This window comes from Colossoma macropomum, unplaced genomic scaffold (assembly GCF_904425465.1).
Source record: "Colossoma macropomum unplaced genomic scaffold, Colossoma_macropomum, whole genome shotgun sequence".
Classification (NCBI taxonomy): Eukaryota; Metazoa; Chordata; class Actinopteri; order Characiformes; family Serrasalmidae; genus Colossoma; species Colossoma macropomum.
In genome coordinates, this window is record NW_023494787.1 from 1,784,143 (window position 1) to 1,807,465 (window position 23,323).

A 23,323-nucleotide genomic window follows, 5' to 3' on the forward strand; every position below is an offset into this window, starting at 1 on the left:
CCTGCCTGGCGAAAACAGCCGCCTCAGGGAGATTACAGTGGAGCTCTCACACAGAAAACAGCAGCGGTCAAATATTTCAAGGCCAAAATAAATGAACCCTGTCATAGATAAAGCAAGGGGGGAAAAATGTTCTTTCTTGTGGTACCGGTTCCTTTTTTCAGCGCAAACAGTTTTAACCTCAGATACACTCTGCTTTCTGAAACACAGAGATCCCTAACTGTACAGAACCTCTTCAGAAATGATCCATTAGAACTTTAATTATCCAATATCGATACTGAAACGGTAGATTCATAAGCAGTTCTGGGCCGTAAAATGATATTGATCATTATAATATTGATTACACAGAGAGCAAAATCAGTCCTGTTTAATTGGGTTTAGTTCAGTGCAGTGTTGAAGGGTTGAATAAAAAACGCTGGACTGATACTTTTTGATATTGATTATTAAATGCGGCCCTGCAGGAGCTAAAGGGTTATCCTGGTAACCTTAACCTTTGGGTGAATGTGAGATTAATTAGAGCGAATGAAGTGTAGATTGTTGATCTTTTGTCATGTTTTGTTGTGCTGCCCACAGGTGTACGTCTGGAATGAGCTCTAAGAGCTGTTCATGTAAGCCAGATGAAAGTGTGATGATCAGTCTGAATCGAGAGCAGGCAGGAAACACACCCCTCATAACTGTTTATTAGCTGGTGCATTAATATAATACACTGTCCTTTACAGCACTGACTGCTGGAATAGAAATGAAAATGGAAAAAAATAATGTGGTACTGAAAAATAAGCCACATTTTCAGCTCCCTGTTTTTACTAGATTGAATTTGATTGAATCTATTAACAATTTCATTTCAAAGCGGTTGCTGTCATAACATAAAAGCACAGAAACAGAGAAAACTCCAAAAAGCCAGAGGCTGATGTCCACTGTGGTCACTCAGACACAAAATCAAACCAAAAGCAGCTGATGAAACACAGCAAACATGACATGATATAAATCACTCTGAACTGGTTCAAAGTCTGAGCTGAACACACTTTTCAGGTTTCAGCCTTTGTGAGTTTTGGGTTATTTTGGCTGTTGTTGAATTCGTTTGACTTTGTCGTTATATATCACATTAAAAATGTTTATCACGACAATGTTTGACATCTTTTACTTCACTTATATTGCCTAATAATTATTTCACCACTGTGATATACTGTACCAACATACAGCACCCAGAAACACACAAAACACATCAAATCAGATTGGAAAAATCTTCATCTTCAAAAATGTTTAGTTTCCTCCTATGATAAAAAATGACGAATACATTAAGATAAATGATAAATGCAGTGCCGGCCCCTTTTTGCACACTTTTACACATAAATATGATTTGTATATCAAATTTGCATCATTCCATCTCTAAACCAGCAGCTTTGAAGGAAGGTGACATCTTGAACCAGCCACATGATTTGATCACACCAGTGTGAGTAGCAACTCACAAACATGGTCTTTAGATTAAAACCAATCATTGAAATCTCCATTTAGTCTCTTTCAAAACAATCATAACTCTACCAAACTGTACCAGATGTTTCAGTAGTGACTGTTTCAGTAGTGACTGTTTCAGTAGTGACTGTTTCGGTAGTGTCTGTTTCGGTAGTGTCTGTTTCAGTAGTCTCTGTCTCGGTAGTGTCTGTTTCGGTAGTGTCTGTTTCGGTAGTGACTGTTCGGTAGTGACTGTCTCGGTAGTGTCTGTTTCGGTAGTGACTTTTTCGGTAGTGACTGTTTCGGTAGTGACTGTTTCGGTAGTGTCTGTCTCGGTAGTGACTGTTTCGGTAGTGTCTGTTTCGGTAGTGACTGTTTCGGTAGTGTCTGTTTCGGTAGTGACTTTTTCGGTAGTGACTGTTTCGGTAGTGTCTGTTTCGGTAGTGACTGTTTCGGTAGTGTCTGTCTCGGTAGTGACTGTCTCGGTAGTGTCTGTTTCGGTAGTGTCTGTCTCGGTAGTGTCTGTCTCGGTAGTGACTGTTTCAGTAGTGTCTGTTTCAGTAGTGACTTTTTCAGTAGTGTCTGTTTCGGTAGTGTCTGTTTCGGTAGTGACTGTTTCGGTAGTGACTGTTTCGGTAGTGTCTGTTTCGGTAGTGACTGTTTCGGTAGTGTCTGTTTCAGTAGTGACTGTTTCAGTAGTGTCTGTCTCAGTAGTGACTGTTTCAGTAGTGTCTGTTTCAGTAGTGACTGTTTCAGTAGTGACTGTTTCGGTGATAATTTTAGCTCATTCTGAGCTCAGAAACTCAGCAGTTCATGACCAGCAAACACAGCTTTGAACAGCTGTTCACACAGAAAATCATCATATTTTACATTAAAACACTAAAAAGTGCTGAACTGCAGAAAATATGACGATTCTTAATGTTCCACACTGATTTTCAGACTTTGGGACTCATTTACTATAAAACAATGGGATGTAACTGCTCACCATGTGGCCATGAGGGACAGGGATGCAGCCTCACTTCCTGCTCTAAATGCAGGGGCGGGGCTAAAATAAGGCTCCGCCTACATACTGGAACTCTGTGTTTCAGTAGTGTTTGGGTGATGTAAATGTGGGACAGCATTTTTATTTAAAAATTAAACTCATGATAAATCTAAATGTAAACATTCACTTTAAAAGAAATCTAAACGTTTTAAACAACACAGTTCTTTAAAGTATGATTTTCAGAAGTGTAAATGTAGAGGTTAGTGTTTGGGACAGACTCCTCCCAATAGAAAATACCCTATAAATGATGATTGTGTATATATTATATTATTACCGTCTCTATTGATGTCTTGGGTTTAAATAGATCAGAACAGAATCACTGTAAATATCTAAGATCTGAATACGTCACTGTTTTAAACAGTAGCAGTGGGAGTAACTAATACAGCAGAACGCTCCACATATAAGATCACTATAAATGTCAAATACGGTCATTTAAACATTAAAAACTAAATCTGTAAATACTGAATACTGGATTGAGACACTACTGTATCAAATCTCAAAGAACTTTGTTAAACTTTATGATTTCAGATAAATGAGTGTTTTAAAGCTGCAGGAGAAGTTTACTTTTTAAACGAGCCAGTTGCTTCTGTTCTGAAGCAGTGGGACGTTTGAGTCCTGAAAGTGTGGGAGAGTTTGTGGACTGCAGGGAGAGCCGGCGAGACTTCCAGACACAATTCTGAATCTTTATTCCGAGTCTTTTATTCAGGATGTGTTTTAAAGCCTGTTTTCAGCACCTCGGCTCTCTGCCGCACTTCAAAGGCAGAAATCTTCCCTCCCTGCAGAAAAGCCACGGGGACGATTATCCACCAAAAAAATCCTTTTATCATTCACTTCAGACGCAGACGCTCGCGCGCTGATGGCGGCGGCAGCACAGCGGAGCGTCCGCCGCTAAATTTAGCTGATAAAAGCGCAGCGACGGGTGAAGCAGCGCAGTTTAATTGTGCCGTTTCTGCGGGTTTGAAGCGAAGCTCCAGAGCGACGGATGAGCTTCTCAGCTCCTCTTCATTCTCCTCTCCTTACATACGGAGCTTCAGTGTGCTGGAATTACCTTCTCATAATCATATAATAATAATGTTTATATACACCTATCATATATAACACGCAGTGCTTCATAACAAACAATAACACAACCCCCCTTCATTGTGATAAAATCACTGTACTGCACGGCCTCAAGTGGCTTATTGCTTTAATAAAAGCCAACATAAAATATAATTAAACACAATTTTTCGAAGTTATAATTAATAATAATTGACATAAACAAGTATTCCACCAAGAAATGTAGCTCCTTTACAGTATGGTATCGTTGCCAAGCAACCATGGACCGCTGAACGAGGAGAAGAACGTCCGGTCGCCCCTTATTTTACGGTCATTTCATGAACTTTTTAACTTCATATAATAATGAACATGATAACATAGCATTTTGCTTTATAAGTACTTTTAAGTCACCAAATCACCACGGCGAGTCTTATTTAGCCCCAATCCAGCGGTGCCCCTCTTCTCACTCTGGGCTGAATCTCAAACGGCTCCCTGCTCCCTACAGAGTGCACTACGTAGGAGTTATGTGGATCCTGCAGCCCAACAGAGCAAAATACAGCTAAGAAACGGTCATCTGGGACTCAGACACATCCACACTCGATACATGGAAAACAATCAATCCTCTTCTCTCTCTCAGAGCCCAGAGAACCAAACTGAAGCTCTTCCTTTGGTCATGTTCTGAGAACCAGTTCATTGGAGAAGACGGTTCTGCTCAGAACAGCTGAACGTAAAGAGGACGACCAGCAACAAGATGGAGGAGACAATCAGGGAAACCAGCCATTCAGAAGCCTGAAGACCCAAACAGGAGACGGGATATTCTGAAGAAACTCTGTCCATATGGTCACCAGGAGTCGGAAACGACTTGATGGCACTTAATTATAAAAACTGTATATGTCAGATGTTGCTGAGTAGTTTTTCTGGAAGGGTTTCAAGAGGCAGTAATCACTAGATCACGAGCAGACAGGCTACATACAGGCAATCCATCAACCAGCTGCCAAAAAACAAGAAATACAGAAGAACAGCCAAGAACCAAAACCAGAGCCATAATGAGGAGGAAGAGCTGGACGCCAAGAAGGTCCTGTGAGTCTCAGATACAGCGTAATAAGATTTACCCATTTGTTTTGTCTTAATTTGACAAAACAAAAAATCCTCAATGCGAGTGAGCTCCCAACATTCAGCTAAAAGCACCAGCTCAAAGCTGATTGGTTCGTGAAGCGCACATGACTAATAGCCAAGCTGTTTGAAATGGTGAAAGTGAAATCACCTTTTATTCAGAACCACTTCGGTTTCCCAGGTGAGCCCAGTAATGACAGGTAAAGAGAACCAGATCAGACGTTACAGACTCAACGCCAGGATCACACGCCTGTGCTAACGCCTTAAATATGCTAACTCATTAGCGAAAATGTCTCCCAAATGTCTCACTGACCGAACTGAGGAGTCAGCTTATTATTCAAATTGTCCATCCTACCTTAAATGGAGCAGAAAAGGTAACTGCAGCTCTATTTAAGGTGGAATGAAAACTTTCACTGCAAAAAATAGTATCTGGTCAAGTGAAATCATCTTCATTCTAGTTGATCTATCTAATATTTCTTATTTTGAGATATTATAAGCTTATCTAGCTTATTTCTAGACATATTTTACTTTTTAAGTAATTTTATCAAGAAAAATATCTCACTATATTGGCAGACAATTTTGCTGGTTTCAAGCACATTTCTTAAAACAAACTAAATTATCTGCCAATATGGTGAGAATTGTTCTTGATAAAATTACTTATTACAAGTAAAAATGTTTGGGAATAAGTTAAATAATCTTAAAATTAGTTATAACAACCTCAACATGAGAAATGTTAGATTTATTGACTATATTTAAGATAATCTTACTTGACAAGATAGCATTTTTTGCCGTGTTGAGTAAGAAGCTGGTGAATAGGAAGCCAACTTCAGCCTCTGGGAGAAAACATGAGCCTCAGCAGCTACTTCTCCACACAGACGCTCAGGCTGAAACGCCTAACTCGCTTAATATTAACAGTTGCACCTCTATTCAGTCGTAGAGAGTCCCTGATTGTGCAGTTTGCTGGGAGGGATTGATATAAAACCCTCTCACTCATTTCAGCCACACTTTACATACAAACCCAAGATCTGACTCTAAACGAACCTGTAATGCTCAGTTCAACCGGATTTACCAGTGACTGTACATTATAATACTGAAACTCAGAGAAATCTGCTTCATGAAAATCTCGGCTCTTTATCTTCAAACACCAAACCTGCAGTAGAAACCTGGGTGAGATCTGAGACTCTGAGCTCTGTTTAATCTGCATGTAAACAGTCACTAAAGCAGCTTTTAATCAGTGAGAAAATCACTAAAGTTCAGGCTTTTCTCTCTCAGAGCGACGCAGAGAAACTCGTAGCTGCGTTTGTTCAGCAGAGTTGATCACTGTAATGATCTTCTTACTGTTGAAAACAGTCCATCCTCTAGAACCCGTACAGAACGCAGCAGAACGGATCCTCACAGCACCAACACAGAGAGCTCATATCACCCCGTTACACACTGCACTGACCGCCTGGATCTGTTAGAGAGAGTTTAAAGCTCTGCTGCTGGTTTTTAAAGCTCTAAATGACCTTAAAGCTCCTGAATGTCTGTTTATGATCTCAGATCTGCAGATTCTGACCTTCTGAACTCCTTCAGTAAAACACAGAAAACGTGGAGAGACTCTTTCAGTTATTCTGCTTCTAAACTGTGGAGCTCAGTTCAGCTTTTATTAGCCAGTCGAGCTCAGAGCTCACCTTTAATAAACATCTGTGTGGGCCAACGCTGAGCGGTTCACTCGTTTATTGCGCCCCTGTGAGTTCAGGTGATGTTAGATGATAAAGAGGAAGTTGGGGGAACAGGCTGTGCTTGTCTGCTATAGTCTGCAGCTGCCCATTAATAATTTCATGCAAATGTATCTAAAAAACAGGTCCTTGGAGATTTCAGTAATTGTAACTGTGTTATTTAACCCGTTTAGTGACCAAACAGGCCCAAAGTTTTATTACACACCTTTATAATCTAAGAATGGATTTTTTAGAACAGATTTTAAGGGGTTAATTTGAAAAGGTAATGCTTAGTTAACCCGAAAGTCGTGGAATTACAGTACATGACCTGTGCCATCTTAGTGATGATCCAGCTCAGAAATCCAGTTCAGACACTTCCTGAATCTGTAGAGTCGCCCTTTCCATTCCATCTTATCACGAGATCATACGAGACTCACATCCGGAGTTATGAGCCTATGAAGAGGGGCTGAGATACACGGCATCTGCCTCTCACCGTGTGGAACTGGTGGATTGGTGTGTCCGTCTACATTCTGTGTGAAACTGACCAATGGACACTCAGGAAATCACTAAGGACTGACCATCACGCCGGAAACCCTTCATTCTTCATGCAGTCCACATCGGAGACTCATGTGAAACGGCGTGCAGCTGCTGAAGCTGCTGCAGCGGGTTTGGAAAGTAGTGATGAAGAAAACGGAGCATTTAGATATGAAACACATGAGGATCATGATATATGAAGAGCCTTTAAAGGAGAGATTGAGAGGAGACGCATTTCCTACCGTTATGCATAATAACGACAGCAATACATATCATATGGTGAAAGTTTCGTACCGTCACTCCTCTACAGGGATGCAGGGCTCCTTTGATCTTCCTCCTCCATAATCCGATCCCATTAGTCTGTGAGTGACGGATTCACCTCGTCTGTGTTTCTGAGACAGAACAATCCACACGAGCACAGCGGCGCTAATTAACGCTCGGCTCGTCTGGAGCTGCTTATCGCGCCGCTCAAACACACGGCTGCTTATTAGAGAAACAAACAGCACTGCAGGAGGCAGGAAACGGCTCAGTCACGGATCAGCACGGAGAGGAGCGTCTGCACTCCCTCCACCACCTCACTGCTCCTCACACAGCTCACACAACTAACAGCTCTGCTCCTCACACGACTAACAGCTCCGCTCCTCACACGACTAACAGTTCCGCTCCTCACACAACTAACAGCTCCGCTCCTCTCACAACTAACAGCTCCGCTCCTGACACAACTAACAGCTCCGCTCCTCTCACGACTAACAGCTCCGCTCCTCACACGACTAACAGCTCCGCTCCTCACACGACTAACAGCTCCGCTCCTCACACAACTAACAGCTCCGCTCCTCACACAGCTAACAGCTCCGCTCCTCACACGACTAACAGCTCCACTCCTCTCACAGCTAACAGCTCCGCTCCTCACACAACTAACAGCTCCGCTCCTCTCACGACTAACAGCTCCGCTCCTCACACAACTAACAGCTCCGCTCCTCACACAGCTAACAGCTCCGCTCCTCTCACAACTAACAGCTCCGCTCCTCACACAGCTAACAGCTCCGCTCCTCATACAACTAACAGCTCCACTCCTCTCACAGCTAACAGCTCCACTCCTCTCACAGCTAACAGCTCCGCTCCTCACACAGCTAACAGCTCCGCTCCTCACACAACTAACAGCTCCACTCCTCACACAGCTAACAGCTCCGCTCCTCTCACAGCTCCGCTCCTCTCACGACTAACAGCTCCGCTCCTCACACGACTAACAGCTCCGCTCCTCTCACAGCTAACAGCTCCGCTCCTCTCACGACTAACAGCTCCGCTCCTCACACAACTAACAGCTCCGCTCCTCTCACAACTAACAGCTCCGCTCCTCACACAGCTAACAGCTCCGCTCCTCTCACAACTAACAGCTCCGCTCCTCACACAACTAACAGCTCCGCTCCTCTCACAACTAACAGCTCCTCTCCTCTCACAACTAACAGCTCCGCTCCTCACACGACTAACAGCTCCGCTCCTCACACAGCTAACAGCTCCACTCCTCACACGACTAACAGCTCCGCTCCTCACACAGCTAACAGCTCCGCTCCTCACACGACTAACAGCTCCGCTCCTCACACAACTAACAGCTCCACTCCTCTCACGACTAACAGCTCCGCTCCTCACACAACTAACAGCTCCACTCCTCTCACGACTAACAGCTCTGCTCCTCACACAGCTAACAGCTCCACTCCTCACACGACTAACAGCTCCGCTCCTCACACAGCTAACAGCTCCGCTCCTCACACAACTAACAGCTCCGCTCCTCACACAACTAACAGCTCTGCTCCTCTCACAGCTAACAGCACCCAAAAGGGTTCTTATTTTAGTGTCAAGCTTGTGACAACAGAAGAACCATTTTGTGTGCTGTATAGAACCCTTTTCAAAAAGTTCTGTACAGAACGCTTTCAAGATGCCAAGAACCATTTAATTATGCAAAGGGTTCTTAGAGGCTTCATTGCTCTATATAGAACCATGTTCTTTACTAAAGAACCCTTGAAGAAGCGTGTAGCACTACTGGTTCTTTGTTCTCTGTTCCAGCTGATCAGAGGTGTGAATAAATAAATATCGTAGCATATCATGTATCATGAAAATTTTTTGAAGTATCACAATATTTTACTTTTGCCACATCGCCCAGCGATCATCACGGACTCGCGCCAAACCGTATCGAGGAGAGACTCATTTGGTCAGTTCAACATGCAGTTAGCACCATGCTAACTGGTGGGGTATCAGCTTCCATTACTCTTGTAGCTACATTAGCCAAAGAACCACATTTCAGTGAACACGCCGTGGCTCAGTGGCTACATTAGGGGTGAGGAGAGAGAACTGAGAACTCAATTTTCTGCAGAACTATCGCTTTAAGCTTTTCTGTGTCATTATGAGATCCTACAGGGTGACTCATCCAGCCGGAGTGAGTCAGGTGTGTACGCTGTGAATCCACTCCAGAAAGGCCAGCAGTTCAGCGCGAATGTGAAAACAGTTCTTCTCCTGTTACTCGGCGGATCATTGACCTCCACCAGAAGGAGAGCTCAGACACTTCAGTGAAGAACTGCTGCTACAGAAAGACTCTCAGTCTCAGAACATCTCTGCAGAGCTCCTCCCCTGCTGATACAGCCATTAACACAGCTTCTGCATATAGTCCTCAGCAAAGCAGTTCTGATGCCTGAGGTGCCAGAATGTAACCATTTAAGGTGGAATGGAAAATTTAGCTACCGAGTCGTCAGCACCACTAGATTTTTAATGCTTGTTATGAAGAAAAGGACCATAATACACATAATACACTATCTCAGCAAGAATCGGGACACCCTACCCCTAGACGAGAACACACAAAATGGAGGGGTAGGGCTAAGTGGTAGGGGCGAGGGGTGAAATGGGACTACAAGTGCAGCACTATGTTATCATAACAACCTCCGGTGAATAATTGTGGGCGGTTTCGGTTTCATAGCTATAAGTTTGACCTATTAGTCAATCATTACTACAATACTACAAAACTGTAAGATCCAACAATTTTTATTTTTGGAGTCCAATAGAAAAGATTTTCTTCCAAAAACATCTCTGTGGCATGCACCCGCCCCCCGGGGGAACACCCAGCGGCGACGAACCTCGGCCAGCCTGAGCTCCGCCGAAGGACGCCAGTCATGCAAGTGACGGCAGGCGGGGCCTCCGCGGCTTGTGCGGCGGCAGGCGGGGCCTCCGCGGCTTGTGCGGCGGCAGGCGGGGCCTCCGCGGCTTGTGCGGCGGCAGGCGGGGCCTCCGCGGCTTGTCCGGCAGCGGGGACGGGAGGGGTGCGAAGCTGGGCTCCGGGCACCCTCGGAGCAGGAACGGGAGGGGAAAGACGGTGAGCTCCGAGCGCTCTCGGAGCAGGAAGGGGAGGGGGGAGAAAGTGAGCTCCGAGCACCCTCAGAGCAGGAAGGGGAGGGGGGAGAAGGTGAGCTCTGAACACCCTCGGAGCAGGAAGGGGAGGGGGAGAAGAGCTCCAGTCCTCCTGGGAGCTGGGACTGGAGGTTTGAGGGGCAGTGAGAGGGGGGCTCCTGCCCCCACACACACCGAGGGTTGCCGCTCCGCCAGCAGGCTCCTGACCATCTGACGGCTTGCCACCTGCTGCTCCTCAAGCTGCTTCCAGTGCTTTTCAGCATCCTGGAAGACAGCCTGCAGCTCCCGCCAGCCGGCCAGGTGCAGGTGTACCAGGGTCTTGATGGCCTCCTCTTCTGCCGCGGAGACTTCCTCAGTGTGTTGGCGTCCTCCTCCCGGGTTTCGGCACCACTGTAGCATGGCATGTGCTAACCCGGGCTAAAGGAGGACGCTGGAGGCAGGGTTCAGTGCTGCAGCAGCCATATTTATTTATTTACAAAATAAACACAACTCAAAACAACGAAACTATGTTGGCCACTTTTCAGTGGCTTAAGCTGGCTAGACTTTTCAGTGGCTTAAGCTGGCTAGACTTTTCAGTCCTTCTCCTAAATAAGCTTTTCAGGTCTTCAGTCCTTGTTGCTGCTTTGTGTCCCTCTCCTGCTCTCTCTGATCCCTCTCAGCTCTTTAAAAGGCGCTCACGCTGCCAGCCAGATCATCATCAGCTGGCTCTCATTAAGGGCAACATGAGCACCCGATCCAAGAGGGAACGAGAGCTCGCTGCTCCGCCTCCTCGTCCTGGCCGAGGTTCGTCGTCGCTGGCTCTGCCGGCTCTCGCGGCCGTCGTCGTCGGGGCCCGACGTCGGTTCTGCCGTATCAGTTTGATCCAGAGTCGATCCTGAAATTCCAGTAGAACAAGCTGGTAGAGCCAATCCACGTGTGCGAGCTGGACCGGAGCAGGACGTTTCAGAGTGGGTTTTACTCTGTATCTCTCTGTGCAAGGGGACCGAGCTCGCTGGTAGGCGGGCAGTAAGGACTGTGTTTCAAGAATGAGCCTTTCTGTAACAAAGGAAAAGGGCTGGAATTCCAACAAGGCATTTCAGGCAGCTGAGTAAAGTGGGTTCTGTGGGAGAGAGTTTCTCCCTCTGGAGGGAACGCTGAGCTTTGGGACTTTGCAGAACGTTTACATGCAGAACAAGATACATAACACACTAAAGGAAAGAGGAGAAAACTGGAAAAGCAAAATGGGTCCCCTTTAACAGCATATTATTTGTTCTTATAATAAGAACATTATTTGGGGTTGCAAAATATGCATGATATTGGTAAACCAATTTATTCTATATGGTTAATATATATTATATATCTAAATGTAGGTATTGTGATATAAACTGAGTCTGTTCTACAGTTTCTCATTAGGCTGAATGAATAACTGACTCTAAATGTAGGTATTGTGATATAAACTGAGTCTGTTCTACAGTTTCTCATTAGGCTGAATGAATAACTGACTCTAAATGTAGGTATTGTGATATAAACTGAGTCTGTTCTACAGTTTCTCATTAGGCTGAATGAATAACCGACTCTAAATGTAGGTATTGTGATATAAACTCAGTCTGTTCTGCAGTTTCTCATTAGGTTGAATGAATAACTGACTCTAAATGTAGGTATTGTGATATAAACTGAGTCTGTTCTACAGTTTCTCATTAGGCTGAATGAATAACTGACTCTAAATGTAGGTATTGTGATATAAACCAAGTCTGTTCTACAGTTTCTCATTAGGCTGAATGAATAACTGACTCTAAATGTAGGTATTGTGATATAAACTCAGTCTGTTCTACAGTTTCTCATTAGGCTGAATGAATAACTGACTCTAAATGTAGGTATTGTGATATAAACTCAGTCTGTTCTGCAGTTTCTCATTGGGTCCAATGGGATTTTACCAGCATTCTGTAATGCCTGTGCAATCTCAAACGAAAAAACACATCTATGGGTGGAGCGTGGAGAGGACAATAGTTGCAGTCCAAGCCCTGAGGCAAGACCAGTTGAGAGGCACTGACCTACATTAGCTGTGATGATCCAGTGAGGTCCCACTGTGTCTCGGCTGAGCTACAGAAATGCGGTGGATGAGGAGAATAGATTAGCATTCTCAGTTTTACATCAGAAGTCAAAGCCTTAAATACGCTGAGAATGAAGACAATCGAGGGCTGCCTCACTAAGCCAGACTGCTAAACCTCTGAGGATTAGTGGCTAAATGTGTATAAACACCATCCTTCATTCTTCTCTCTGAATTAAATGAGATTTTTTGTCACTGATGCATTAACAGGATCCTCCGGAGCACCAGCGAACCCAAGAGGCATCACGCTGTAATCATACAGAGCCGCCGGCCTGCTGGCTGAATGCAGAAAACCTGATAAATCAATGTCCTCACACTGTTACGGATCGATTCGGCCCCTGGCTTCCTTTCTCCGGATCAGATTTTTTGGCCGGCAGCCGGACAGCGTTCCAAATCCGCGAACAGAGAGTGAGTGCTGAACGATCCCAGCAGAAATCCCTTTATCTCCCAGGACGGGTGCAGCTCTGTAACCAGGCTGTTTACACAACACAGCAGAGACAAAACTGTTTATTTGTGTGTCCCCACTGAGTTCAGATGATTTAGGTAGGCCTCTGAATGCTGGGTTGGCCTCTCAGGCACAGTTTTAGAATGGTTTAAATCATATTTAATAAACAGTTCATGGTTTCATTGGGAAATCATTCATAAAAAACATGCAACATTTCTTGCGGAGTCCCTCAGGGCTCAGTTTTAGGGCCTCTGCTCATCTTTTGGTACATGCTACCTCCAGGTGATATCATTAGGAAACATTTCAATTTTAATAGCTATGCTGACAACACACAGTTATACATTTCCATTTTTTATGACGATGAAGACTCTGTAGACAGACTGACCAGCTGTGTGTCAAATATTTCTCACAAAACTTTCTACAACTTAATCAATATTTCAAATTCTAAGAAATACTGTAGCTACTTCTGTTACTGTTAAGCTTTATCAGCTGTCTGAAAAGCACTCTGAGCTGTCACCACTATTAAAACTGCTCTATAAATAAAGTTATTATTATTAATATTATTATTATTATTAGGTGCACAGGGCTTATGGTAGTGACACCAGGGCCACCCACAAGGGGGGGTAAAAGCTAGGGGGGGGCAAAGAGGCTGAAACTTGTCTCCTTTACATATATATACATATATACACTATATGGACAAATGTATTGGGACACCTACACTGTACCTCTACTGGAGCTTTTATGAATCCCATTCTAAATCCATAGGCATTAATATGGAGTTTGTTCCCCTTTGCAGCTCTAAAAGCTTCCACTCTTCTGGGAAGCTTCTACAAGATGTTGGAGAATCTGTGGGAATTTCTGCCCTTTCATCCAGAAGAGCATTTGTGAGGTCAGACACTGATGTTGGACGAGAGGTTCTGGCTCACAATCTCCGTTCTAGTTCATCCCAAAGGTGTCTGATGGGGTTGAGGTCAGGGCTCTGTGAGAGCCAGTCAAGTTCTTCCACTTTTTCCACACTGAAGCATTAAGATTTCCCTTCACTGGAACTAAGGGTTCTAGACCAACCCCTGAAAAACAGGCCCATATCATCATCCCTCCTCCACCAAACTCTACAGCTGGCACAGTGCAGTCAGGCAGGTAACGTTCTCCTGGCATTCGCCAAACCCAGACTCTCCATCAGACTGACAGATAGAGATCTGATTGGTCACTCCACAGAATACTTTTCCACTGCTCCAGAGTCCAGTGGTGGTGCTTTACTCCACTGAAAGTTTCATTGGAAACATGACTGAAACATCCCTGACTCAGAGACTCAGCTAAACGGGCTACTGTTGGCATGGTCAGCACTTTTTATACTCCACATTATCTACACTTATTTGTAGTGTACCGGTATAACGATTCTGATGAAACTCACACCTGGGGAAGAATTTCAGCCAGCGTACTGACCACAGTAGCGCACAGCCTCTCACACCTTATTGCTTTCTTTATTGTTTCTATGGAACAGGTAAACTACAGGTAGAGCTTCTGTAGCTAAAGCTTGGGCAGTTCACTGGGGCAATGTTGAAAATGTCATTTCTGCAGCAGCTCTGATAATTAAATCTTGTACATCTGCGCTGCACAACCTCAATGAGCACTCTTTAATCTGTAATTACCACACCTAGTTATTTAGTTCTCTCTGTGGAACTCAAACTTTCATCTGGTAATCTTTTTCATTTTTTAATAAATCCGCTCCCCTGTGTGTGACGCAGTAATTACCCCCTAACACGCCTTTTAAACTCCTGCCAAACCAGCAGCGCGGAGGAGGAATCAGCCAGGTGTGATTAAACACAGCAGATGAACTCTGTTTCAGCTGCAGCGGCAGCATACAGGAAAAACAGAGCTCAAGACTCTTCTGTCTGTCTGTCCACTCAAAGACAGTAGACATTAGGAGGCAATATGGCTTCTCGTGTTTAATTAAAAAATCGCTCTATAATGTTCATATGATCCACATAGTCATTCTGACAGACTGTAATACACTACAGGAAGCGTAGGGGGCGATATGGCTTCTACTGTTTCATTTAAAAAGCTCTATAATGTTCATATGATCCACATAGTCATTCTGACAGACTGTAATACACTACAGGAAGCGTAGGGGGCGATATGGCTTCTACTGCTTCATTTAAAAAGCACTATAATGTTCATATGATCCACACAGTCATTCTGACAGACTGTAATACTCTACAGGAAGTGTAGGGGGCGATATGGCTTCTACTGTTTCATTTAAAAAGCCTCTATAATGTTCATATGATCCACACATTCACTCTGACAGACTGTAATACACTACAGGAAGTGTAGGGGGCGATATGGCTTCTACTGTTTCATTTAAAAAGCTCTATAATGTTCATATGATCCACACAGTCATTCTGACAGACTGTAATACACTACAGGAAGTGTAGGGGGCGATATGGCTTCTACTGTTTCATTTAAAAAGCTCTATAATGTTCATATGATCCACACAGTCACTCTGACAGACTGTAATACACTACAGGAAGCGTAGGGGGCGATATGGCTTCTACTGTTTCATTTAAAAAGCAGTCCATCATGTATAAATCAGCTTTTTTTGCTAACCGCATGCAATAAATGAATTCTGTGCCTTGTTTTTTTTATTCATAAAAATATAGATTATGCTTGTTGGGATATTCAAATGCTATTTTTAAAAGGTTTGATCATTTAATCTACTCTTTTGTCGATGAAATTCTTCTGATATAAACTGATTACATTTTGTATATCAGCTAACAGAACTCATGTTAATCTCGAAGTAATTTTGATTGTTAAAATCAAGTCACGTGACCAAATGACAATTTAATGATTAATGAAGTGATAAAATCTCACTGAACATCTCAGACACAGACGTTAAAGGGTTAAGTTAAAACACCTAATTATTTTTTTACAGTGTGGTTGCCAGGTCCATTAAATTAAAGCGTTTTCCCATGTTCCTTCATTACGAAGCCGCCAGAGACGCTTCCTCTCCTTCATTAAAAATAACAAATCAACGTGAGGATGTCACAGCTGTCACAAAGCAACCCCACCCCCCGTCTTTAATGAGAGGTGAAAACAGCAGAGCTTTGAGTGGGTTTAGACTAATTATCACCAACTTCTACTTCCTCTGCGCTGATTCTTTAACTCCCAGAGCTGGAAAGAAAGCCGGAGGCTATAAAACACCGTCAGCGCTCAGCGCTCAGTGCTCGGCTCACAGAAACAAATCAGCTCTGTCAAAAAGCTGTGAGAGGTTCTCTCCGCAGTGGAGACCTGTAATAGCCAATAAAGCAGAACAGATGCAGCGAGGAACGCAGCAGGAACCGCAGGAAGTGCAGGAAGTTCAGACAGGAAGCAGAACTTCTTTACAAAGCACTCCAGCCTGACTCACTTTCGCACGTTCTCTTACGACTCGTGTCAGGAAGGTCGGAGGGTTTATTCCAGCTCAACTCGGCAACGGTCTGATCTACAGTAACACTGCATTTACAGCAGTCCAGCGTGGCTGTGTGTCCTGCTGGGAGAAAGAAGACTCTCTTAGTCCTCTTTACACAATAAAACTTTCATGCAACTAGTTGCATGTTGAGAGTTTCCTGCAACATAATTCATTAACGATAAAAGTTGCACGCAACACATTCAGTTACTCCAATTATTTAGCCAAATTAGCAGCTATTTTTAAGTATCATTCTCGCTATAAAGTCATCCACAAGAAGTAATTTACATATTTGCAACATTTTTATTACCATATATTTTTTTAGCGTCTATATATCTGCCTGCCCAGAGGGATAAGCGGTTTAGATGATGTGTGTATATATCTGCCTTATATCTATCTATCTAAGGTTCTTTGCATTATTTGAGTGTCATCTGTTGTGTACATGTTAAGCCTTTGAAAATGAATGTTTAAGTAGCTGTTGCGGTTGTAGCCATTATGAAGTCTTGCTCATTTTGTTTTTGAACCACCAAACCACCAAATAAACCATCTTCTGATTTATTTTCTTGTCCACTGATCCGGTGAAATCAATAAATTCAAAGTATGTTGTTCAACGTGATCGCGTGATGCATAATTGGCATAATTGAGCTGCCTGCAACTTTTGCACCTTAGTTTCAAATGAGTTGCAGTGGTTTGCAAATTTTACAAATTTACAATTTAGTTTCATGTAAGTTTCCAGCAACCAAAGCACTCCAGTCTGACTCAAAGTCATACTTTCACACGTTCTCTCACAACTCGTGTCAGGAACCTCGGAGGGTTTATTCCAGCTCAACTCAGACCGTCTGATCCATAGTAACGCTGTGTTTACATCAGTCCAGTGGGGCTGTGTGTCAGGCTGGGAAAAAGAAGAGATTCTTCGTCCATCTTTACACGGTGAAACTTTCATGCAACTGGCTGCATCTTGTTCTCGCATGCAGCCCATTCAGTTACTCTATTTAGCCAAGTTAGCAGCTACTTTTAATACAAAGTCTTCTGTAAAGTATAATTTATATATTTGCAGCATTTTAATCACCTTTACATAGTTTTTGGCTGTCACTGCTGTTCTTTTCTACATCTATATATCTATATATATATATATATATATATATATATATATATATATATATATGTCTTTTATCTATCTTTGCTATAAATTTTGAGTATTATCTGTTGTGTGCATGTTAGGTCTTTGAAAACGAATGTTTAAGTAGCAATTTCAGTTATAGACAACTTGAAGACTTGCTCATTTTGATATGGAAACACCAAACTGCCCAATAAACCATCTTCTGTTTTATTTTCTAGTTCATTGATCCGGTAAAATCAATGTCTTGAAAGTATGTTGTTCAACATGATCATATGATGCATAATTGGCATTTTCATGAAGTTGAGTTGCCTGCAACGAATGAGTTGCAATAAGGTTTACATTATGCAACTCATGTGCAATTTAGTTTCATGTAGGTTTCAAGCAACCAAAGTTGCATGAAGGTTTCACCATGTAAAGCCAGCCTTACGGTGCTCACTTGCACTTTTTCTCGCCACAGTCCACCGTGTCGGTTTGCTCTGGTGCCGCTGGTGGTTTCTATATCGTTATAGACACACACCGTACTGAGCAAATCTGTTGCACAGCAGCTCACAATGAGACTCAAATACAGAATTGAGCTTTTTATGCTTTCATAATTTTCAGGATGCATCAGTCGTCCATACAAGCCAGAAGATTAGCTCCCTCAGTCTAGCAAGCTAGCTACTTTAGCAAGTAACCAACAAGCTCTGTATGGTTTGAATTTAGCCGTCGAAGGAAGTTATGTTGGCCGTTCACGACAAAGGCCAGTCTACTGTTGCCTGATTGGCTAAATGCAGCGCAGCAGCCGCATTCATCTGCATAAAGTTGAAATCTGTTGAACTTTTTGCTGCATGATCAGGCAGATTTTGCTGCACCACAAACCATCATGCCCCGTTCGATGCGGCAGAGCTCTCCACTTAAATGAAAAGTCGAGTAGTCACATTCTGCTACATGCATTGTGATTCTCCCTATAAGGATTCAGAATCGATTCACAAAACGTCATAATTGGGTTTATTATATAGACTCTGGAAGAGCACTTGGGCACTTTATTAGGAACACTGTACTAATACCAGGCCTCACACTACAAACCTTTCTGCTAATATGATCTGTTCCTCTCTCTCTTGGTGAAGTATTTTTGTTTTTTACATGCTGTCAAAAGAAGAAGAAACAATTTGATGTTCAATTTCAATTAGTGTAAACATCAATATGTCACAGTAGGTAACTGATTCTGCCTGCAGTGATCAGAATTAGCACTGGGATACATTACAAATATTATAGCTTTTTAAAACGCTGCTGTTCTGCTATGTGAACAGTCTCAGTTCTTCGCAGCATGAATTCCACAAGATGTTGGAAACATTCCTTTGAGATTCTGGTTCACGATTATATGATGGCATCACACAATTCCTGCAGATTGTTCAGCTGCACTTTCATTCTGTGAATCTCTCGTTCTACCACATCCCAAAAGTGTTCTACTGGATTCAGATCAGGTGGATGAGAAGAACACTGAACTCAATGTTATATTCATTAAACAGTTTGAGCTACTTTTGCTTTGTGACATGGTGCATCATTATGCTGGAAGTAGCCATTAAAGGATGGTAAACTGTAACCATGAAGGGATGCAACAACACTCAAACAGGCAAGTGATGATTGGTCGGTATTAACGGCCCAAAGTGTGCCGAGAAAACATCCCCCACCCCATTACAGCACCTCCACCAGCCTGGACTGCTGACACAAGGCAGGTTGGGTCCATGGATTCATGCTGCTGGTGCCAAATTCTGACCCTACCATCTGTGAGCATCAGCAGGAACTGAAATTCATCAGACCAGGCTACGGTTTTTCAGTCTTCAACTGTCCAGTGTTGGTGAGCCTATGTCCACTGCAGCCTCAGCTTTCTGTTCTTGGCTGACAGAAGAGGAACCTGACATAGTCTCCTGCTGTTGTAGCCCATCCACCTCAAGGTTGGACACATTGTGCATTCTAAAATGTTTTTCTGCTCAGCACAATCATACAAAGTGGTTATCTGAGTGACCGCAGCCTTTCTGTAGAACCAGTCTGGCCATTCTCCGCTGACCTCTCTCAACAAGTCGCTTCTGTCCAACGAGCTGCTGTTCACTGGGTGTTTTATCTTTACTCCTCCATTCTGAGTAACTCTAGAGACTGTTGTGTGTGAAAATCCCAGGAGATCAGCACTCAAACCAGCCCACCTGGCTCCAACAATCACATCATGGTCAGAATCACTGAGATCACATTTTATCCCCCATTCTGATGGTTGATGTGAACATTACCTGAAGCTGCTGCCTGTATCTGCATGATTTTATGTGCTGCACTGCTGCCACAGGATTGGCTGATTAGGTAATTGCATGGATGAATAGCTGCACAGGTGATATATTTTATACACGGGACATATTACTATTATAGTACAGCAGATGATGGAATAATGGAGACTCAGGGAAGCTCAAGCTCTAAAAGCTCTCTGCAGGATTTTAGCTCAGATCTGCCAGAAAGCTGAGATCAAAGCAGCGTCTGATTGTGATTCGCTGTCTTCACACATCACGGCTCTCGTGCAGCTGGAGGTAAACAGTGCGTATCAGAAGAGCAGAGTGCTGTAATGGAGCGGTGACCTTGGTTTTATTGACCTCACAGCTTCCACGCTGAGGCCCATCGAGCTGCTGAGAATGAACACGCCAGGCGGCCGTAAACAATGGAAAAACCATCAGCGCTATTTTTCCCTGCTCGTTACGTCGGCCGGCCTGCAGCTCAGATACGTCTCCATCTCTCAGTGATGTAGTAGCGTTGGTCCACATTAAAGAGACAGTGTGGACAATAATAAACCCCCCTAGTTTCCCCTTCTTACCCCAAATGTACTGGATCAGCCACACGTTTGGTCTCTGAAGTGTGTTTCTTTAGCTTTAGCGCTGGAGCTACGAGGCTAATGTGGAATCGTGTTAATAAGTAGGTCTGATCGATTAATCACTTCTTTATACTAAAACAGTAATTTGATGAGTGTAAATCACCAGAGCTGCAGTTTTAATTGTACTTTGCATAAGTCAGAGATGTCTTAACGAGTTTTAAGAGGGGGAAATTTGACATTACGCAGAGCTCGTGAACAAAGATACAAGCTACGAGGCTAAAACTTGAGCTACGAGTCTGACATCCTACATGGCCTAAAAATGGATGTTCTGGTCTTCTTGGCACAAAAAATGAGTTTTGAATTGCAATATTAGTCAGAATAACTGCAAATCTAAATTTTCCCCAAATTAAACACTCCTGCTAATTAGCATAGTGCTAGCTGTGTGCCCACATCATCACACATTTGCCTCAAACCATGTCGAGTTGTTAAGTAATTTTTAATAGACCTGTTTATGTGAGTTTGCACTGGGCTAACTGGTGGGGTATAAGCTTCCATTACCTGTTAGCCACATTAGCCTCGTAGCTACAGTGCTAATTCTAAAGAAGCACTAGAGCTGCAATTTTAATTATATTCTGCATAAGTCAGAGATGTCTTACTGAGTTTTAAGAGCTTAAATTTAACATTACGCAGAGCTCGTGAACAAAGACACAAGCTACAAGGCTAAAACTTGAGCTAGGAGTCTGGAACACCACATGGCCTGAAAAATGTTCTAGTCTAGCACAAAAAAAGGTGTTTCGAGAGCAATTTATTAAGAAATATAGCACTTAAATTGCAATATTGGTCGGAAAAATAATTGTAAATTTAATATTTTCCCCAAATCAAAAAGCCCTGCTAATTAGCATAGTGTCGAGGTGTTAGGTCATATTTAATAGACCTGTTTATGTGACTCAGCCGTGCAGTTTGCACAGTGCTAACTGATGGGGTATAAATCTAAAGAAGCACCAAACACATCTTGGCTGGAACTACATTTGGGCTGAGAGGAGAAACTGGATGAGCTAATTTTCACCAAACTGTTGCTTTAATGATCACCTGTCGGGTAGCTTAGAGCTGCAGAACAATAAAGGAAACTTCTATTGTGTAACAACATGATGAGATTATTAATTACACCAACTGTAATAAGAGAAAACAGAACCTACAGGTCTGGATGTGATGCAGGAGAGGACAGATAGCAGAACAGCTGATACAGCTCGGAACCGAAGGCAAACATTAATGCAGAACAGCCGCTTCATTGTTTATCTCTAATTACAGGCCCTGCACTGCTACAGCCGCACTCACAGACAGGACACACACTCGGCGCTCATACACACAGATTTACATTCTGATTATTTATCATATAGAGAGCACGCTGCACCGCTTTATCAGCCCAGCAGGAAACAGCCTTCTGTTTATCAGGCTAAATTCCAGCTAAGCATGAGTCCCATATGGAAAACAAATATACTGACATTTATTCTACAAAAGAAAATATGAGACAAATGCACTATAATATACTCAGTCTAGCCTCACATATCTAAACACATTATTAATACTGGAATACATTCTCAAATATCAAATATAATATCAGAGAGAAGACTTCAGTACTGAATATATTTAGAAACTAAAATGCAGGAAACATTTTGGTCCTTATAGAAACAAATTGCAACAAACACAGTGCAGTTCTGCAAACACAATAACACCCTTACCTCAGCCTTTTATGATTCACTGCCCTTAAAATACCCTTTTACAAAATATATTTGCCTTTAACACATAATTTAATTGTTAAATAATGGATATTTGTGCATATTGTAGCATATCACTGTTGTTCGAACAACTCTTGTATCTCCAAAATGGTAACTTTACAGGTGAAGGAAAAAACATACTTTAAAGTCAATGGAACCAGAATTGTTTCTAAGTAATTTTGGGTCGTTTCTTTTGGTCCATTCATCATGAAATTTACACACAATGTAAAGAACAGCAGGCGTTTTCAAATTATGTCAAAAACTGAAAAACGTCAAAAATGGAGATACGAGGTTTTGTCCCAACAGCAGTGATATCGAACAAATGCTGCTGACATATTAATTCTAGCCCTGCTGAAAAAACCCATTGAAACCATGAAGTGTGTCTATTGGTTCCTGCTGGTTTTGTAATGTGTTTGACTTTTTTAATGGGTTTATATCACAGTGTAAAGGATCCTTAAGGTCCACCAGGTGTCCAGTGACTGATTCTAAATGCTCTACAGGAAAATAAGACAATCAAAAAACTTTCTCTCTTGAGTGATGTCACGTTCTAGATAAAGCTGGAGAGGCTGAAAGATGTATTAGAGTTAAATGAGATCTTTAGCTCGCTGTTCCTCGCTCAGTGGAGAAAAGAGAACGAGCATTTGATGTGGCAACAGAACAGGTAGTATTTTGTTTGGTTTATGATATATATTTGAATGGTATTGGACACCATACTGGGGTCTATATGTCTTAACAGTCAGGGTTCCCTTTAGGTATGAAATTGTTCATTGTTTTTACTAAAGAACCCTTGAAGAACCATCTTTTTTAAGAGCGCTGAACTAAACAGACGGGTCACTGATCCTCACCACTGAATGCTCTGTTGAAGGAGACGTCTGATGAAGAATGAACAGATCAGCTGGAGTTTAATAAAGACCAGCTTTATCCTGAGAGTTTCCTTAAAGCTCAAACCCGAATCTCACATCACAGCGAGGCTGAAAACGCCAACAACAAACCAGAACACACATCACTTCAGCGCCGCCTCCAGCTGTGTCTGATGTTGCTGTTTGGAAGCTGAAAAGCTGCAGGAATAACAGCGTCACTTTGTACCGCCTCCCTACAGCGGGCGAGCGTCACGGGGACGGAGACGAGGAGGAGATGACAACGTTTACACATAAACAGACAAAATGGGGACACGTCAACAGACAAAACGCTGAGGAGTGAACAGATACCGACGCAGAGAACAGAGCGGGGTCCAAACCCTCAATATAGCAATCAAAAACAAACCGCTTTTCATATTGATAAAGCCAGCTTCACTGATTGTTCCGCTCTGTTCCTCAGCTCGGAACTTTGAACAGCTGCTGCTTCAGAACACCAGGTGGTGCTGTGTGT

The 23,323-nt window shown here is 42.9% G+C and overlaps 1 protein-coding gene across 3 annotated transcripts in view; it reads right to left on the minus strand.

The window, feature by feature from the left end:
* jupb (junction plakoglobin b) overlaps nt 1-23,323 on the minus strand; it is a 123,623-nt gene that overhangs the window by 76,318 nt on the left and 23,982 nt on the right. Inside the window, exon 1 of one of the 3 annotated variants that reach the window (XM_036565799.1) lies at nt 7,162-8,018. The exons of the other annotated variants lie outside the window; for them this stretch is intronic. The gene's annotated coding sequence lies outside the window, so the exon portion shown is untranslated. Of the gene's footprint in view, nt 1-7,161; nt 8,019-23,323 lie in introns of those variants that run through there. 3 annotated transcript variants of the gene reach the window in all.